The following is a 17,994-nucleotide window of genomic DNA, read 5'->3' as shown; positions in this document are numbered from 1 at the left end:
CTCGTCACAAATCTACTGTTCATTCAATTTAACTTTTTACCTGAATATCTAATTAACATGTAAGATTTGAGCCTTTTATTTCTGCAATAAACTATAAGCTCATGTTCCATGGTTTTAAGTAGACGGGTATGAAACAGCTCACAAAGTGGAAGTTGGGCGGGGTAATCTGGAAATATACTGGTACGAAACAAGGCATCGACTTATCAAGAGGTCAGTTGAGCTGGAGACTTCCACGACTTGTGACTTTCTTATGTTGCTTTTTTCAGCATAAGAAAAAAAGCAAGTAATTTATTTGTAGAGAAAAAAAACAATTCTCATTGAGAACAAAACAAAAAATATTTTTTTAATGCACATAAATGCACAAAATAAAATAAGCGCCTTTGTAAAATAAAAGCATCTCATATATGTAATTCCTTTGGCCGTGCTGTCTTGGCAGCCTTGAGCCAGTGCTCAGATAGGGCGCCATTTACAATTGTGCTGTGAGCACTGGTATTCACCTTTCCTCAGCTCAGAAACCACACACTACTTTATTTATAATCCAAGCAACCTTAATGCGTAACTCTTGCTCCGTATTCTTACTCACATCACACAGTGAGGTCACTTGCCTCTGCACCTCCACCGCTGCTCTGGTATTCCAACATGGCTCTAGGACAGCAGCGCGGCACAGCTCGGCTGCTCAAATCACAAAGAGGCCCAGATCAGAGCCGTCCTGGATAGGAGCCAGGATCCTACCCTCGCAAACCTATGCAGCTGGGGGCAGCCTATAATAAGTGGGAGACAATGAGAGCTAGCACACCTCCCACGCTTTGCATGTGGATGTTGGATCCAAATTTAAATTAAATGGTTTTATAAGGTTCTCCATAGAGCATGCTAATTATGAAACAATGTGAAACCTTCGAGGAAGGTTTAACGGACATGCAGAGTGTGCGAAGGTTAAATTTTGAAATTCAGATTTAAGAGAATAGTGTTTTTTTTATGTATTCTGGTGTTCTTTTAAAATTTAATTATTGCAACACTAATAAATGGATAAAATATATATTTATATTTTAGTCTTTGACTTTGACCTTATTTCTTTCTATTTTAGCTTACCAAGCTTGGAGTACTCTGAAAACTGGATACCTAGATTTGTATTTTTCTGCAACAGTCTTTTAAAAAGCATGTACATTTTGTTAGGTTTCACATGGAGGAACTAGAGATATTAAAGGCATTTTGCTTTAATGAATAATAATGAACAATTCACTGTGATGTAGATGGTGGTGGTGCTTTAATGGTCCCTTGTAGCCTCTTAAGCCTCTGGTGATAAATCTTACACGGGCTCCCTCCTATAACTAAAACCCAAACCTCATTCAACTTCACATCCATCAGTGTTTGGCTGAAAGCGATGACAAAGCACTTTCAATTACACCAGTAACTGACTCTGGAAACAGTTCATAGCAGGGTCCAGCCTCGAAGACTACGGGGGGAAAAAGAAAAAAAAAAAAACACAAGGGTGGGGAGAGGGAAAGAATGGCTGGTAGGGCATTTGTTTGACTTGCTCCCAAATAATAAAAAGGGTGGTGTGACTCAGGGGGGACACAAGGGATGCCGCCAGCATCGTGGAGCCAAGGACAATTCACCTATTTTGCGTCCTGTCACCCCTGTAGTCTGATTTATGGTCGGGACATCCTTCCTGCGACCCGCTCGCCTATCTGCTCAGCTCTGTAAGGATGCTCTGGTGATTAAAGGCTGAAGCATCAAAGCGTCCTCAGTCAGGGCCCTTGTCTAGTACCAGAGGGCCTTGCATTGCTGAATGGGGGGAGTGTGGCTGTCGGGAGGGAGAGCACTGCAGCAGCAGAGGAGAGCCATCCTTAACCCCGAACACCAGAGGAGAGAAGAGCTTTTTCGAGAATCCATCAACTGCGAACGCTTCGTTCCAGATTGTTGCTGTTTTCTTTTTTTTTCTTTTTTTTTTCCCTATCCTTCCCCTCATCCCACACACACATTCCAGTTTGTAATTACATTATGTAGAGTGTGTGTTCTCTAAAACTTAACATGGCAGTGTTTAATTGGAGTGATTTTACTCATAATTGCATGATCCTCTCTGCCACTTTTGCCTCCCACTTTGGTTTTAATAAGCGGGCTAATTTCAAAATCCATCTTCAAAATTAATCAGTAAGGCATGCTCAATATCATAGGTTTAAAACTGAAATAATTTTAAAAATGTAAGTTTGCTCCCAATAAGGGGGAACTGCAATCATCAGCAAAAAAAAAAAAAAAACAGTATTGACAGCAGCAGAAAATGAGTGATGATGATTTTTTTCCTCCTCATTCTCTTTTTAAAATGCCTTCATTACTTCAATAAAAACAAGGCTGGATCCTCTTGAGTGCCTGATCTTTGAAAGCACCTCTGACTCCAACCCCCCTGATGAAAGGCCTGCACTAACATCAGGAGTCCAGAGCCTTTACTCTCTAACTTCAGGCAATTATGACACAGAGGAGATCTTTGCCTTCTGCACTCCAAAAGTAGAAGAAAAAAGGCATTTCTCTATTTTTTTTTCCACCATGCTTAGTTGTAAAAATAAGCTTGCTCTCCTCAATTGCAGTCACCTCATGCCCTTTGCAATAGTAGCAAGGATGTATCGGAACAAGCCATGGGGCAAAACAAATCACTTGTGATTTACAGAATTATAAAGATTTTAATAGCTGCACCGTTCCTCTCTGAGATTGGTCTTTATTTCCAGGAGTCAAAGTTTCCTGGGTGCCCGAGGCTTTTGAAAAGCAGTAATTGGCCAACAGAGAGACTTAGGATCTCCCTGAGTGATGGTGGGTATTTGTTGCTGTGAACTTGAGGGTATCACTCTAAAGATCACAGGTCTGGCTTCTGAGAGACTGCAGCTTGTCAAGCGCAATTCATTTTGCAGCCCTGAAAGTCAACCACTTTTCCTCACTGCTTTGTCTAAAGTTTTAATCCCTCACCGGAACTTTTTGTTATGTTTTTTATCCTGAATGCTAATTAGTTAATACTCTAAATAAATAATAGCTGCAGGTTTATGACCTGATGTCAGATTTAAATGAATTCAGAGTTGTTATGGTGAGGAAAAAAAGTATATATGCTGTACACAAAAACGGCGTTTTCAGTGAAAAACATAGGTATTCTAATAAAAATGATTTTTACATCCCTCTGGCCATGATTCAGATTTTTACGAAGCAAACTGTCTAAATGAAAAAAAAAAAAAGTCAGCTGCGGCTCCAGAAAGTTGCGTAAGAGCTGGCCAGATGTGGGCCACTGTGTTTTTTTTTCTTAGGCAGTTGTTGAAAGTTTTCAGAGTTTTTAGTGGTTATATTTGCTGTGTTGCTTTGATTGGTGCTGAACATTCTTTAATGCTAAATAAACAAAATAGATAAAAAATAAATAAATAAATAAATTCAGTATATTGTGTCTTATACAAGAATGGAATGTAATCTAATGTAAGATGTATTTCAAGATTTTAACTGAAGGCAGACTGAATGGTGGAATTCAAATAAAAAAGGCTTATATGCATTTTATTTCAGTTAGTTTAAATGTGTCGAAAAGTGGTAATTTGCAGACAATTGCATTTTTTTTTGTCCATTTCTTGCTAATATTGTTCCCTCAATTTGTGTTTGAGAGAAAAAAGGTGGTAAAAATAGTTTGATTTAGTATAATTCCTTTAGATTATTAAAAACAGAGATTTTAACAGGAATTCATAGCTTGGTGTTTAACAACAGTTGATTTGATATGTTACAGACAAATGTACTGTCCATGTTTGAAAATAGTTTGCAAATTTTTGACCCGTACGAGTGGTTTGCACCATTGTGGGTGATTTGTGAGACCTTTTCTTCTTCTCCTCTTTTAAATTCAATCATATAAACTATAATTCATATGGGGGAAATTCTGGCGGAATTCATTCTTATTTTCAGAGAAACAAACTTGACATGAAGGGCTGTCGTTCACAATTTTTCAGCCAACACTGCTAACTAGTTTGCACTGATTTGATAATGATTAACAATAATTGGCAATCAGTGTTACACGATAGGAACAATCCGATGCCGAAGTGCTTTTTAAATAATGCACAAAATGCCTTCATACACATCTACCCGACAATGCGGGTGATGTTAAAAGCCTGTGCTTTCTGTTAGGAAAACAAGTCTGGCAGTAGCTTAGCTATATTAAGAAAATCCACCAGGGAGGCATAATCGAGTTTGACTCTCTACCGGTGGTCTCCTTGTTAGTGTTGCAGAGTGTCAGAACTGACAGTGCAGGTAGCTCAAATGCCACTTAAGGTTTTAGCTTCAGTGGCTTTTGGAAAGAAGTGACCGTGACCTGTGTAGCCTGAGCCCACATCCCACACCCTTTCTGCCTGACAGCCGCTCAATGGCAAGTGTCTGCCAGCATGCCGAGGGGAACGCTGCCAAGCAGCCGGAGATAGAGATGATTACCACATCCCTTTCTCCCTCCCAGGCTGCTCGCTGAAAACTGATACCTACTAACAAACTGCTGTCAACATGTTAGCGAGGCAGAGAGAGTGAGAGCGGTAGTATGCGCTGAGAGGAGAAAAAAGGGGTAGAAACAGAGATGTGTGGGAGAGTTGGTGTGAAGAGTCCAAACAAGTTGGGATTAATGACATTGAAACAGGTTTTTTTTTTCCCTATTTTTTTCTCTGTTTTGAGAGCTAACGCTGTTGTGGCAGACTTGAAGAATGCAATCATCGCCATACGAAGCTGCCTGGTTAGGCAGACACTTACCTACAAAGTGACAATCAAATGATGAATGTCAGGGAATGCAGTCAGGAGGTCACTTGTTTTCAGGCTACTGAACGTGGATCATTTCTTGAGCAAAACTTTCTTTCACTACAGCTTGTATAATTTATGCAGAATAAATGATACATCATCGAGACTGTCTGTGGTGTTATGCTAATTGTTTTTGACCTTTAGCACACTCGCTTCAAACTTGGGTTTTCCTGCTGAGCACAAAGTGAAAGCAGTTCTTCCAAATTTGAGTTGTAAATGTCATTGTTTTTGAATAAATCCCCCACTGTGCCACTTTACTGACAGCCATTTAAAGTTAAATAAAGGAGACAAAAAGAAAGAAAAAAAAAAATCACAGCTGACATATATTTTTCTAATTGTTGCAAAGGACAAGAGGCAGCACAGAATAGCTTGAATCGCTGGTAATGAGAATATCACCATGCTAATTACAAAAGATTTTGATTGTCTGATTTTCACCAGAAGGCCTATTTTAGCTATCCTTAATACACATTTGTTTTTGAAAATTGGGAATGACAATTATGATAATGTGTGTCCCGACATTAAATACTTTTGTCAACGACAAAAAAAAAGGAAATGTTAAGTAAGACATGCAGATTTTGAGGGAAAAAAATGATATATATATATATTAATATATATATATATATATATATATATATATATATATATATATATATATATATATATATATATATGCTAAGTAGGAAATTAAGATTTTTTTTAATGATTATTTAGCTTGAATGAGCTCAATCTTTGTTTAGATGTGCATTCTAATCAGAATTTGTGAATGCAGGTTAAAATACTCACAGCTGGGTATAGTTTGTGTTTTAGTTTTTGCTTATGCAGACAAAATGTTGATTATCTAGAGTTGTATTCAGCCATCCTGAAGAAAGACTATACAGAAATCTTTTCAGACTAACAAGAAAGCCAAGAAAAACAAAAAACAAAGAGTCAACAGTGGGACATTCTGGAACTTTGTTGAGCCACAAGATACGTATTTCTCCAAAAATCAATTTTCAAGAAGATTTGATGGAAACAAACCTAAGTGCTAGTTTGAAACAACCCCATAAGGCTTCTAGGGAAACCACCAAGCCTAAGAAGCACTTTATTAGCCAGCAGGGCGAGCTGGAAGTGGGGGGTCAGGAGGACCGGCCCTATCATTGACTGGGGTTGGAGGATGCATCCACAGCTGCACTTTCTCTAAATTTCTAAGAGTAAATATGCACCTTTTGAAGTGGGGGGTGCCTAGAAGCACTACTCTGCACAGATTGTGTGGGTTTCTGTGTGGAGCTGTAGTTACGGGAAAGATCAATGGACAGGGCATTAGGGGGCAGGTAGTGGGGGGAGAGAGCACACTACAGTGTCCAGCCCTCCAGCCTGCAGAACAACTCAGCAGCTCTGAGATGGCCAGAATTATCGAGCCAAGACCTGTTTTATTCTGTCTATTTTGTGAAAATCTCTTGCACCGTGAGCTTTGAATGTAGTTTTTTTGTTTGTTTGTTTCTTCTTATCAGTATTTTAGAAAAATTCCTGTAGTTTTGATTATTTAACATACACTATTAAACATTACGCGGCAGCTATTTATTTTTCCATTTTACTAACTTTTTTCTTTTGTCTGTTGGTTCGAATTGTAAAGCATACATTATTTTTAAATATTGAAATCTTTTTTTAAACAACAACAACAACAAAAAACATTTAATATTTTTGACTGGAACAGTGTTGGCAGTGTAATTACTGGCTGGGAAAAGCCATGGCCCGGGCGGTGAAAGCATGGAAAAACCCATATCCTGCTCATTCTGCGGCTGAATATGTGGGCTTGTGGCTGGCTTTAAGTGCATTAGGCTTGTGCTGAACACACAGCTTTCATATTGTGGTTTGTAAAGACTATGGCAAAGCCTTCTGGGCCAGCCACACTTCCAGATGAGGCTAATCTGCTTGTGGTTAGCAGAATGATAAGCAAGCAAAGGTTTTTTTTTTTTTTTTTTTTTAAGCTTTTGCCCGTGTGTCTGAATAAGCTTCGAATTCAGCTTAGCATTAAAATAAGGACTGATTCAGGGAAAAAAAAAATATTGCTGCAATTGTACATTCAAAATTAAATTAAAACAGGCTCTTCTATTATGAAATTATTGGCAGTTATGCTGAAAGAGTTCAGTGCTGTTTTTCGGATAAGGATGACAGGACAATATTATCATCCCCTAACAGTGTCAAACGCGCAGCTCCTCTGCAGTCACAGGTGTCGTCGTGGGTTTGCCTCCGCCAGGCTCGGAGATCTAGCCAGAGAGAGTTAGCATTTACAACCCCTGTCACACTCCACAAAACACCGTGTCACTCAAGTACAGCCCGCGTGGCAGCTCTGGCATTAATGGAGACGTTGACATCTTCCGACAGAGTGTTTATCTAATACTAATGCTAAGCAACCGGAGCCAGTCGCCCCCACACACTGAGCCGGCCAACCCCGCCGCAGTCCACGGTGTCTGCCTGTCACGCTAGTTTCCTCATTCATCCAGAGACTCTTTGGATTCATAACAATACTGTTTCTGCCTCCCTGTGTCAATTTTTTTTTCCTCTTTTTTTTTCTCTCCTTATCATTCAGTCAGTCATCGTTCCATCGTCTGCAAGACAGTCCTACGGCATTGCAGGTGATGAAGACAAACTTGAGTCAATTACTGACATATTGTGTGATGCATCACTTGTGAATGGTGGCTTGAGTATTTTTCTCAGGGATACCAACAAAAGTTGTTTACATGTTTCTGGAGCCTTGCTGTTCTCAAGGGCTTCATTTGCCTGTGAGTCTAATTTTTACCAGAAGTATCTTTTAAAAAGCTGAATATGTGCTGCCAATGTAAGTACATTTCAAAAATAACATTTGGATTATACTTATATTTTAGGTCATAGTATGTTAGATATTAGACTTTCTCAGCCCAATAATAATTTCAGGTTTTCTTTATGTTTGAACTGACTTATTCTTATTTTTCACTTTCTATGAAATATGTAACACATAAAGAAGAAACAATGTGCTGCAGAATCACTGAAAGAGTTCTGAGTTCTATAAAAAGGGAGGAATGGTCATGGTTGGTGATTTTAATCGCATTGCCGCCAAATTTAAAATAGTCATCTCAAGCAACTGTAAGACATTGAGGACTAATCCATATGCTGCTATTGAGATTCCAAATCAGTTAAAATTCAGCTCAGATTAGTCTTTATGCCTGAGTACCTTTTTCTACCAGGCGTTTTCCTTCTACTCAATGTTCTGCTAATATGCTTAGATAAAGCATTTTGTGAACAGCCATCTCCTTTAGCAATGACCTTTTGTGACTTTTGTGACTTTTGTGACTTGCCATGCATGCGTAGAGTTGTCAGATCAAGAATCATACTTTTTTTTTTTACTTAGCCTTTTTCTTAAGTGTTAATTTTTTGAGAAACCAATTAAACTGTTCATCCTTGACGCATACTCATCAAAATTAGTATAAAAGGATCTTAAAATTAGTTTTTAAAATGAGTTGCTAGAAAGAATTAACTTTGATTATATTCTGCTTTATTGAAATGAACTTGTAAAATGGAATCAAAGTTTGTCACAGATTTTAAATGTTAAATTTGATTTCTTGTGGAAAGTAAGGAAATGTAATGTCAGACAATATTTTAACAGCAGGAAGAATGTCTTTGGAGACTTGTGTAACACTTTGTATACAATCTGCAAAGAGCCACAAAACATTTCTATATGTTGCTATGTGTATCAGACACTGATGATGGGTTCAGAAAGTTTATGGAGCTATCTTTAGAGGATTGATTTCCTATACTGCCATGGAGTTGGCTGCATTTATATTCTATGCCTGTGGCTCTGTGACCCCTGGTTCTCCTTTGATGTGGCAGGCAGAAGCACAAACCAGGATGAGGCAGAGAGAGTGAAGGCTGAGGGATAGCAATAGGTGAAGCAATCTACAATGGAACCTGAGGGGGGAGGAAGAAATCTTTCTTCAGGTGCAGCTTTCTAAGACAGATGAGACGATGGAAAGACCGAGTATGCAGAGAGTCATGAGAACCAATGAAGCCATCATCTGACAGATCTGCGAGGGTATGCATTGGTGGGCGCAGAGAAGATGCTAGGAATGGAGGCTAGGGGGGATCGGGTGAGCGTAGTGGGTTGGGAGAGGGCATGACAGTGGTGCGAGCTGATAGAGACGTCAGCACCGCTTCAGTAATCTCTCGACGGCTGGCCGCAGCGAGGGGCCATCGAGGGGCCCGCAAGAGTAGAGGCGTGATAGAGTAGACCACCCCGACAACACTAGCAGGGGGCCTGGCAGTACGGAAAAATCAAAGGAGGAAGAAGTAATTTTTGAGAAATTACAGAAATCTCCATGGAAATTAGCATGAAACACTTTCTAATCTCTTGCTTTTCACCGCAGACGATAGGGGTCAGCGCTTCAAGTTCCACTGCCCTTGCTTTCTCTTCCTCGCTCGCCCCCATCCCTAATTTCATTATTCCCTCTTGATTTTTTTTTTTTTTTTTTATCTCTCCTGCTTCTTATGTGTACTCATTTTACAGCCTGCCACTCTGAAAGAGCCCCTCCCCTCTGTTCATATTCTTCAACCATTCATTTGCTTGAACCTCCTTTCATTGACCACAATTAAACGTTTAGATTTCAAAAGCGAATCAAGGGAGAGCCAAGCCTTGCCCTCAGAGTGACACAGGATCAAGCTGTTGGGTGCTCCGGAGCCTCAGATGGGGTGAATCCCCCAAGATGTGTCCTCTGCACTCTTCCTTTCGTTCATGTGCTGTCTGTCAGAGCTTAGGAGGCTGGTCAAATGAATGGGTGGAGTGAGGCACCCCTAGTCGTGACCGTGTGCTTATTGATAATCAGCCGCATTTACAGCAACACAATGACTCCCTGAGACATAATTCTTCTCACAACCACAAAGCCCGCTCTGTTTCAATATTACCCAGAGAAGACTTACCTTAAGAGAGTATTTTGTAAGTTTTCAGATCTTTGTTGGTGTTTAGTTTTGGTTTGATTTGCGTCGCAACCCTATATTATAAATTTGATTGCGAGCACAAGTTGTTGGATTAACCTGTTTTGGTGTTTGAACACAAAGAAAGGAGTTTGCGCCAAGAGTTTGGCATGTAAATCTATTTTCGCACTTCTTGTTAATATAATTAGTTATGTTTACATCTTCCAAATATAGCATAGAACCTCTAAAGTGGGGAAGTTATGTTTTTCCTGTTTTTTTATTTGCCTCCATGGCAACATGGAGTGTGCTCCTCGTTCAGGGCTTTGGTCATTTTTTTAAGCGGTTGTACAAAACAAGGCTGCCCCAGCTTTATTCAAACACCTGCACATTTTGTGCTATGCACATTGTTTTCTTCCTCTTTTGTTCATTTCAAGGACAGAATATTAAAAATGCTTTTGAAAAATAATATTTAAAAAAATCACATTCCTTCAAAAGAAAATAATCAAGTATAAAAACAATCTTAAACATAATCAAGTAATGAAAACAAAACATTTTATTAATTTAAAAAGCATCCAGGAAAACAAAATGTGCCAAAATTCCAAGACATTGAGACTCCCACAAAACAAAGGAACAAAATAAAATAAAAAAAATACCTTAAGCCGCTGTTTAGTTCTTTTATACTCTAATACAGTACTACCGATAAACCAATGTTTATTCAGTTACATTTGTTTTTGTAATTTCTGCAAAAAAGTGACAAATGTGACATGACCATTTATTTCATTTTTTTGCAATATATATTTTAAAATACAAAAGAAATGTACATACATGCATTTCAACCTTTGAACATATTTTATAATTCTATTTTTTTAAATTCTAAATATATTGAAATATTTAAAGCTACATTAGGAATATTTTTAAATTATGGAAGTATGTTGTAGTATTCTTAATTTATCCTTCAATCTTGGGAACCTTGCATTCGCAAAGTCCTCTCACTTCAAAGCATATTTGGTGTATTGAACTAAGTTGCACACAAAATCCTTCACCAGATTTAGCAGACAAAAAAAAAAAAGAAATGAAGAGTTTTACGTCTCATATAAGTGCTGTTTGATTAGTATTGTTAGTGTGTGTGTGCTGATTCATGCAGAGTAGCTTCTGTCTAACTTTGGTGGAGACTTAATTAGAGTGCTTGCAGACTTTGACACCGCAGTGACAAGCAGTGGAAACGTGTGTAAGCTATAGAAACCTTTCTGACCTCTAGTTAAACCCGCTCTTCTCCTCTAATAGTTTGGCCTCTAATTAAGCTCCAAAGTTGAATTGTCTAGTTGTTTCTTTAAAACTGCACACATGCAGTTCTGCTAATTGCATCTTTGTAGAAAATGACAGTATTCTCTGAAATTGTAGTGTATAATATTATCTCACATATTAGAAATCCAAGGAATTATCATGATGAGGAAGAGAAACATTTTTCAGTGTAAGCTTTAAAGTTTTTGAACATCCGAAACTGGACAAAGGTAATGAATAAAATAACCAATTATGTGATTTTAATCAACAATCAAATACTGGGAGCAAGAATAATTTCTTGTGAAAGAACGGCTGTTGTTTTCTGATGGGATATAATAAGAAAATCAAATGTGTTGAGCTTGTAAACTGTTTTAACCCAGAAGACATTTGGCATGGACCAGAGTGAACCTGCTCCCAGTTGCGGTTCTGCCAGCAATAGATAGATGGCACTGCATGCAAGGTAGAGCAAAGGGCCCGAGACTCCTCTCAACCAGTTTCAGGGTCTTAGTCTCATTATCTGTCTGAAAATTAACCTGTCAATTTATCAATCAACGCCATCTCCAGTGTTTTTTTTTTTTTTTCTTTTTTGCCTCCTGTTTGTCGAATAGTCCTACAACAACGCCAGACATGCAGATAACCAGGAGCTGTGTGTTTGTTAGTGTAGTGAATGAGTGCATTATCACTTAAATGACTTCTATGAATCACAATTCTGCTTGGGGGTTGATAAGCAGCAAATGCACACACAGTTTTATTTTAAAGTATGTAAACTGTTTATGTATTCTTTTATGTGCCAGGGAAATGATGTCGGGGCTGGATGGACTATTTTCCTGCTTTGTTGAATACGTTTTTTTTAAGTCCCATACCAGGTTGTGGAGAGATTGCATGCAAGGAGAATTCTGAAGTTTACTATCGGTAGCACCACAAAAAAAAAAAAAAAAAAGCTGTTTAATTTTAAAGCGGAAACTTGATTTTAATAAAAAAAAAAAGAGAGATTTAAATTTTTTGTATGAATAATAAAACATATGGAACAATTTATGTTACTAGAATAGAAATATCAATGTTATGACTATTACTATCAATTACTATTACTACTACTGCTGATATACTACTAATAAAGAATTTTGTAGTAAAAAGCAATTTTGCTTTAATCAAATCTTATATCAATGATTATCATTATCCAACATTTCTATTTATATCAACATAAATAATTAAAATGTGTAGTAAAATAATACGTAATTTTAATAATAGTATTACAATTTATAACACTGATATTAAAAATACCTATTCAATAATTATACCAATTGCTATAATAATAATAATAATAATTATTATTATTATAATTATAATTATAATAATAAATACATAATTTTAAAAATATATACAATCAATTCATACTGTATTGGGTGTAATTATGGCTTCTTTACCTTCAGTTACTTTAAGTAAAGGGTAGCCTTTATTTATGTAATAGATAAAAACATAATACATAACATTATATATGTCAGCATCTTGTATTCAAAATTAAAGTTGGATGCTCTTCATAGAGAACGGAACTTCTAATTCTTCATGGATGACTTTGGACTTAATAAAACAAGTACTCGGAGAAATATCATAAAGGGAGGTGGATTTAAATATGTGTTTGCATTCTCAGCTTGCTGCACAGCCATAATAAGAGCCGGGACATGTCTTTATCTCTAAATGGGTTTTAATGTGATAAGCTAAACTAGACCCTTTAAAAAAATCCCCATCAAGTGCGACTGCAGGCGGTTTTATTCTTCTCCTGTGCCGCTCTCGGGTTATTAGCTACTACATGACTGGATCGGATGCAAAATGGAAGGGTGTGAACAGAACCAGATAGGGCTCGTGAATAGCGGGAGGGGATTTTTCTTTTTCCAATTGTTGTTATTTGCAAAGGGCCTCATTGTGTAGAGACGTGCCGGAGAGAGGAGGTGGCGCTAGCGAGGAAAACGAGAGGAGAGTATGATAAAACGCTGACAAAAACAAAACGAGAGAAAAAGCAACACAACATCTGGTAATTTGTTTTTAGCGAGCTTAGCCTAATGATGTAAGCAGATTACTTTCCAACAGGGTGGAAAAAAGGGGAGTAAGGTTTTCTGTTCTTTTTTTTGTGTCCCTTAATGGCTTTGCCCCATTACCGGCCGAGACAGAAGCCACCACCACACTGCACAGCTAGTTCATGGCGCTTACTTTATTCATGCTTTCCTCCACCATTTGATAATTCACACACTCAAGAACTGGATTCTGAGCAGATCAGAAAATTGCTTGGCACACAGTGGGGGCTCGGGGTTTGTTTTGGAGCCTATTTTAGTGCCTTGAAAGTGGGAAACTCTGTGATTATTGGAGGTGGGATGTAAGCCACGCAGTGCTGTGTGGGGTGCTCGCAGGGCCTGTTTTTTGCTCCCCTTCTCCTCAGAGAGCAGAGATCAGTGGTATGCCCAGATTGAAAGGGAGGGCAGGAACCTGGCGTGATGAAGGACACTGGCTCTCAGTCAATGTGTGGAGGAGACCGGAGGATGAAACACACCATTAAGGCCAATTTAGAGTGTTGCTCTAAATTTCAGCAGGACTGATCGATCCTGACAGTAGGGCATCGTACCGCCTGCCAGATCACTTAAACCACTGCCCCTTGTCTCACGTTGCTTAATGTCATGTCATTGGCTATCTCTCTCAGTCCAACAATGGGCTTCTGGATTCCATTTCAATTACTACTTGTAGAATTACCTTTTTATTTTTACACATCAGTAATCAATGCGGATTTTGATAATGTCATAATGCAATTTCAGCATTACATTATGTTCTCTTTCCCCCCTCTGTTCTTAATCCAAAGTGAAATCCTTTGAGACTGGCTGTCCTGTTGGTTTATTGATTTTCCTCCTATGCTCACTGAACATTGGACAGAAACTTAAGAGCCAAGGTAGAAAACAGACCATACCTTGCTTAAAGGTTTAGGCATCAGACATGCAGTCATAATAATACCCATCTATATGAATTTTTCATTTTTTCTGATCAGTATTTGATTGCTTAGTGTAGCTTTTTTAACAAAAGTATAAAATATGTTGGGAAAAACTTTTAAAATCAGGAATTGTGCTGTAGAAAATTCAAGAATGAGTAAGAATAAGCAATAAAAAATAAGCACTGACTCAAGCGCCTACTGTAGTGCATTATGTTACAGGCATACCTAAGAAAATGCATTCTCTTGCCTATACATCTAAAAGTCTATATTGTGATATAAGATGCATATTATCAGAGCGCCACTATCTGCCGGCGATGTGCTGACATTTTATATGCCATCTATTTATTAGTTGGGATGTTCATTGAGGCAGCTCAGGTTAAGTATCTTGCTCAGAGTCTGACTGCAGTTATTGAACCTGTAGCCCTCCTGTCCCAAGTTCAGTTCCCTAACCACAACCAGTTTGCCCCTTCGAAGGATGAGGTCTCAGCACAAGTGCTGCAATGTATACCACACAGACAGTGATCTATTCTGCAGCTGATATCATGTTGCAGCATGTCACTGACTGATGTTACCTGTATCCCGCGTGATGATTAGATCCATGACTGTGCCTACTGTTCCCCTTATAAAATCGGTTCCTTTCTTTTAACCCTCAGCGTGCCAAACCAGTTATCAGAGTGGGAATGGGGGGAAATAACAATCATGTGCACGTGTAAGGGAGGAAGAAGTTATTTTAAGGACATCATGTCTCAGATTTGTGGCGACATTCCACCCTTGACAAATGTTCTTCATCTGAGTTGGTGACAAGCCCCAGTTTATAACCAGATTACTGGCAAGAATATAAATTATGTAAGTCACAGTGCTGTGAGACATCTGCTAAGCAGATTCATATGTGATGAAAACATAATGTAATAAAATAAGGGAGGTAACACTGAAGATTTATTGTATTGTAAGTATCCTTCCTCTGCTTTATTGCAGCCCTCCAGCTATTCCCTGAACTATATATGGTATATAAACTCTGATCTCCAGATGAGCATAACTCTGAAAAGTGTTTTATTTATATATATAATAAACTTTTGCTGTAGTTTTTAGGCTGGTCAAAATATGTTTTGTCCTGTGTTTTGTTTATTTATTTGTTTGTTTTTATGTAATTTTTCTTTGTGTATGAAGTTGTTTGTTCCTGGAGTTTGATTGTAATTTATAAATTTCACTACCTTTGAATTAATTACTTAAATTTTGACAAAAAAAACAAAAAAAACAAAAAACATTTTTATAAATAACCAGGAATTTTTATGTTAGATTTGTGAGGTGGACTGAAGATAGCTTTTGACAAATTATTTTGCGCATGGATTATTTTTACAAATGCATTTGTCATATAGAAAAGTTGTAGTACTTGTATGTTTGGGGTTTGGTTCACACTAAAAGCTAGCAGTCCATTGTACCCTTAATGATTTTGCCTGGTGCTTGTCTTCAGGGGCTGTCTGCACCACCAGCTGAGGCGTTAATACAAATATAGCAGATAATTTGTGAACTAACCTGGTTTTAAGTGGCTTTCTACAAAAGTGTGACTGCCAGGTGGGGAAACAAGCAAAAAGTAATTAGGTATTTGCTGTGGCAGAAATGCCCTGAGAATTTTTTTTTTGTTTGTTTTATCTTTCAAGTTTTTCTATGACTCTTATATATAACGATTTTTTAAATGTCATTTGTTTATTTGATACTTTTGTAGTAGCAAGCTACAGTCATAATGTAAAATATAAGACACTAATTCTCAACAAAAAGAACATCTTATATAAACTCATTAGCTTTAGCTTCTCCTTATAAAGAAATACTAGGGCAATTGATAAAGCATAAACTCCACCTTCGCTGCCTCTCCATTTTGTAATCACAGACAGTTTGGCAGCACAGCGTAATTAGTTTGCACGCCAGATTTCCCATGAGTCCCAGCTCAAAGCCAATCCCTTCCTCATCAGTGGTCCAGAGACTAAACACCTACTTTATCTGGTTCCCTCAAGGCTGTCCATCCATGGGGAGTGAGGGTGCCCTTAAAAACATTTCAGCAAGGGCTCCAATGCCTCAGGCTGATATGGGTGAAACTTCAGATGGCAGATGGCATGGGGAAGGAAACAGACTATATCTTTTAGGTAGAACTGCCAAACAAAAGTGGAACATCATATCCCTGGGCCTTGCTTCCTACGGCGGAGATTAAAGCATAAAATATGTGTTTAGCAGAGCCACGACTGTCTTCATTTCAACTGGAAGTGCACATGATCAAAGGGTCTGATGTGTGGAGGCATGCCGCAGGGCATTTTAATGTTTTCACTAGCTCACCATAACCAAGTAAAAGTTTTACAGCTTGTCCAAATGCCATTATTAATAAATGGGAATTGTGAAATCATAAAAATTAGGTTAGTCTGTTGATGCACTGTTTATTGGAATCATCTGCTGTACTCACAAAAAAAAGTAATGAAGCCTTTATTCTTCTGTATTTATGTACAGTCTTATTTATTTCACTCTCAGCGTTGCAGATATTTGTAGATGTGCATACATCTGAATAACCACCGCTAGTCAACAAGAAGTGATCGGGCAGTTTTTAATACCACTGGGCCCATCTGGGAGAAGGACCCTTTTCATTTAGCATACTTGGCTGCTTGTTGCCTCACCATAATGGGCATGCTGAACGAGCTCTGAAGCAATAGCCAATTAAATGCCTTGAAGGGGATGCCTCGAGGCCCTGCATGAAAGGCTTCAGGTGTGAAATGCTTGTTTTTCAAGAGTGCTGCAAATGTTGGCTGCTTTCAAGTTTGCTATTGCCCTGCTGGCTTCCCCTCGCAGCCCACCCCGGCAGCCCTTCTCATGTGGAGGAGGGTAGAGGTTAGAGGTGATGGGCAAGAGAAGACCACTTAAGTACAATTTTCTATTCAGCGTTCCAAACCTGTGCACTCATGTTTTTCACCGCTGTCTCGTAACAGCGAGCAGAGTTTCAGATGATGCAGACAATAGCTTTTTAGCGCACAATGGAGAGAAGAGGAGAAGCTGAAGGGCAGACTGGGGGGGGGATGATATGGATGGGACGGAAAGTCTGTGCATGAATCCAAACCAGACACTGCAGTGTTTCGGGTTATGGCAGGGTTGGTTGGTGAGGGAGCTTAAAAGGAGATGGATTGTTTGCTAATTGTAGTCATTTCTGACCAGAACATGATAGTTCAATGACTACTTTGATGTGTTATTGAATATAGCAGAAACTTCAAATATAGTGCCTTACAAAAGTATTAATTCCCATTAAAGTTTTTCAGTATTTTGCCACATATGACAAAAACTTATTTCTTAAGAATTTTATGTCATTGACTGTCCCAAAGCAGATCATAACTGCAAAAATCTGGCTTGCGTTTAACCCAACTTAAATGCAGCTGTTTTGTGAAACTGTTAGAAGGCTACTTGATAAAATGGGAAATAATAATATAGTACAATACTATACTAATACTAATACTATACCCTATACTATAGGGTTCCTGTTGATTTTTTTTTTTAGCTACAGAGATCCACAGCACATGTGGTGTAATATGTTGAGGACAATTGTATTATTCATGCATTCAACAAATTTGGCCTTCATTGAAGAATGACAATTAAAAATCCATTGTTGAAAGAAAGCTACAAGAAGTCCTATTTACAGATTGAGAATGCAGTAAACATGTGGTTAGATGAACTAACATTGCACATTACCTTGAACACACCATACCTACCATGAAACATACCGATGGCAGCTTCATAATGTGGGGATGCTTTTTTTTTTTTTTTTTTATCAAGGAGATAGAAACTGGTTATTGTTGATATGACAATTGAAAGGGCTAAAATTAAATACAGGACAGTCTTGGAAAATAACTGTAAAAGGTAGCAAAACTTGAGACTGGGGTGGAATTTCACCAACAAGATAAGAACCCTAAACTACAGCAAGAGAGACAATGGTCAAAGATGAGATCCAATTGACTGTGCTAAACTTCTGATTTCTAACTCTGCTTGAAAATTTTCAATCTCTT

At 38.2% G+C, this 17,994-nt stretch overlaps 1 long non-coding RNA gene across 2 annotated transcripts in view; it reads left to right on the top strand.

Moving 5' to 3' along the window:
• LOC148158666 (uncharacterized) overlaps positions 1–17,994 on the top strand; it is a 113,172-nt gene that overhangs the window by 23,304 nt on the left and 71,874 nt on the right. The window lies entirely within an intron of this gene.

This window comes from Poecilia mexicana, unplaced genomic scaffold (assembly GCF_051168715.1).
Source record: "Poecilia mexicana isolate PSO_F unplaced genomic scaffold, ASM5116871v1 scaffold_6, whole genome shotgun sequence".
NCBI classification, from domain to species: domain Eukaryota; kingdom Metazoa; phylum Chordata; class Actinopteri; order Cyprinodontiformes; family Poeciliidae; genus Poecilia; species Poecilia mexicana.
Note: the sequence above shows the minus strand (reverse complement) of the source record. Positions and strands in the feature narration are given on the sequence as shown.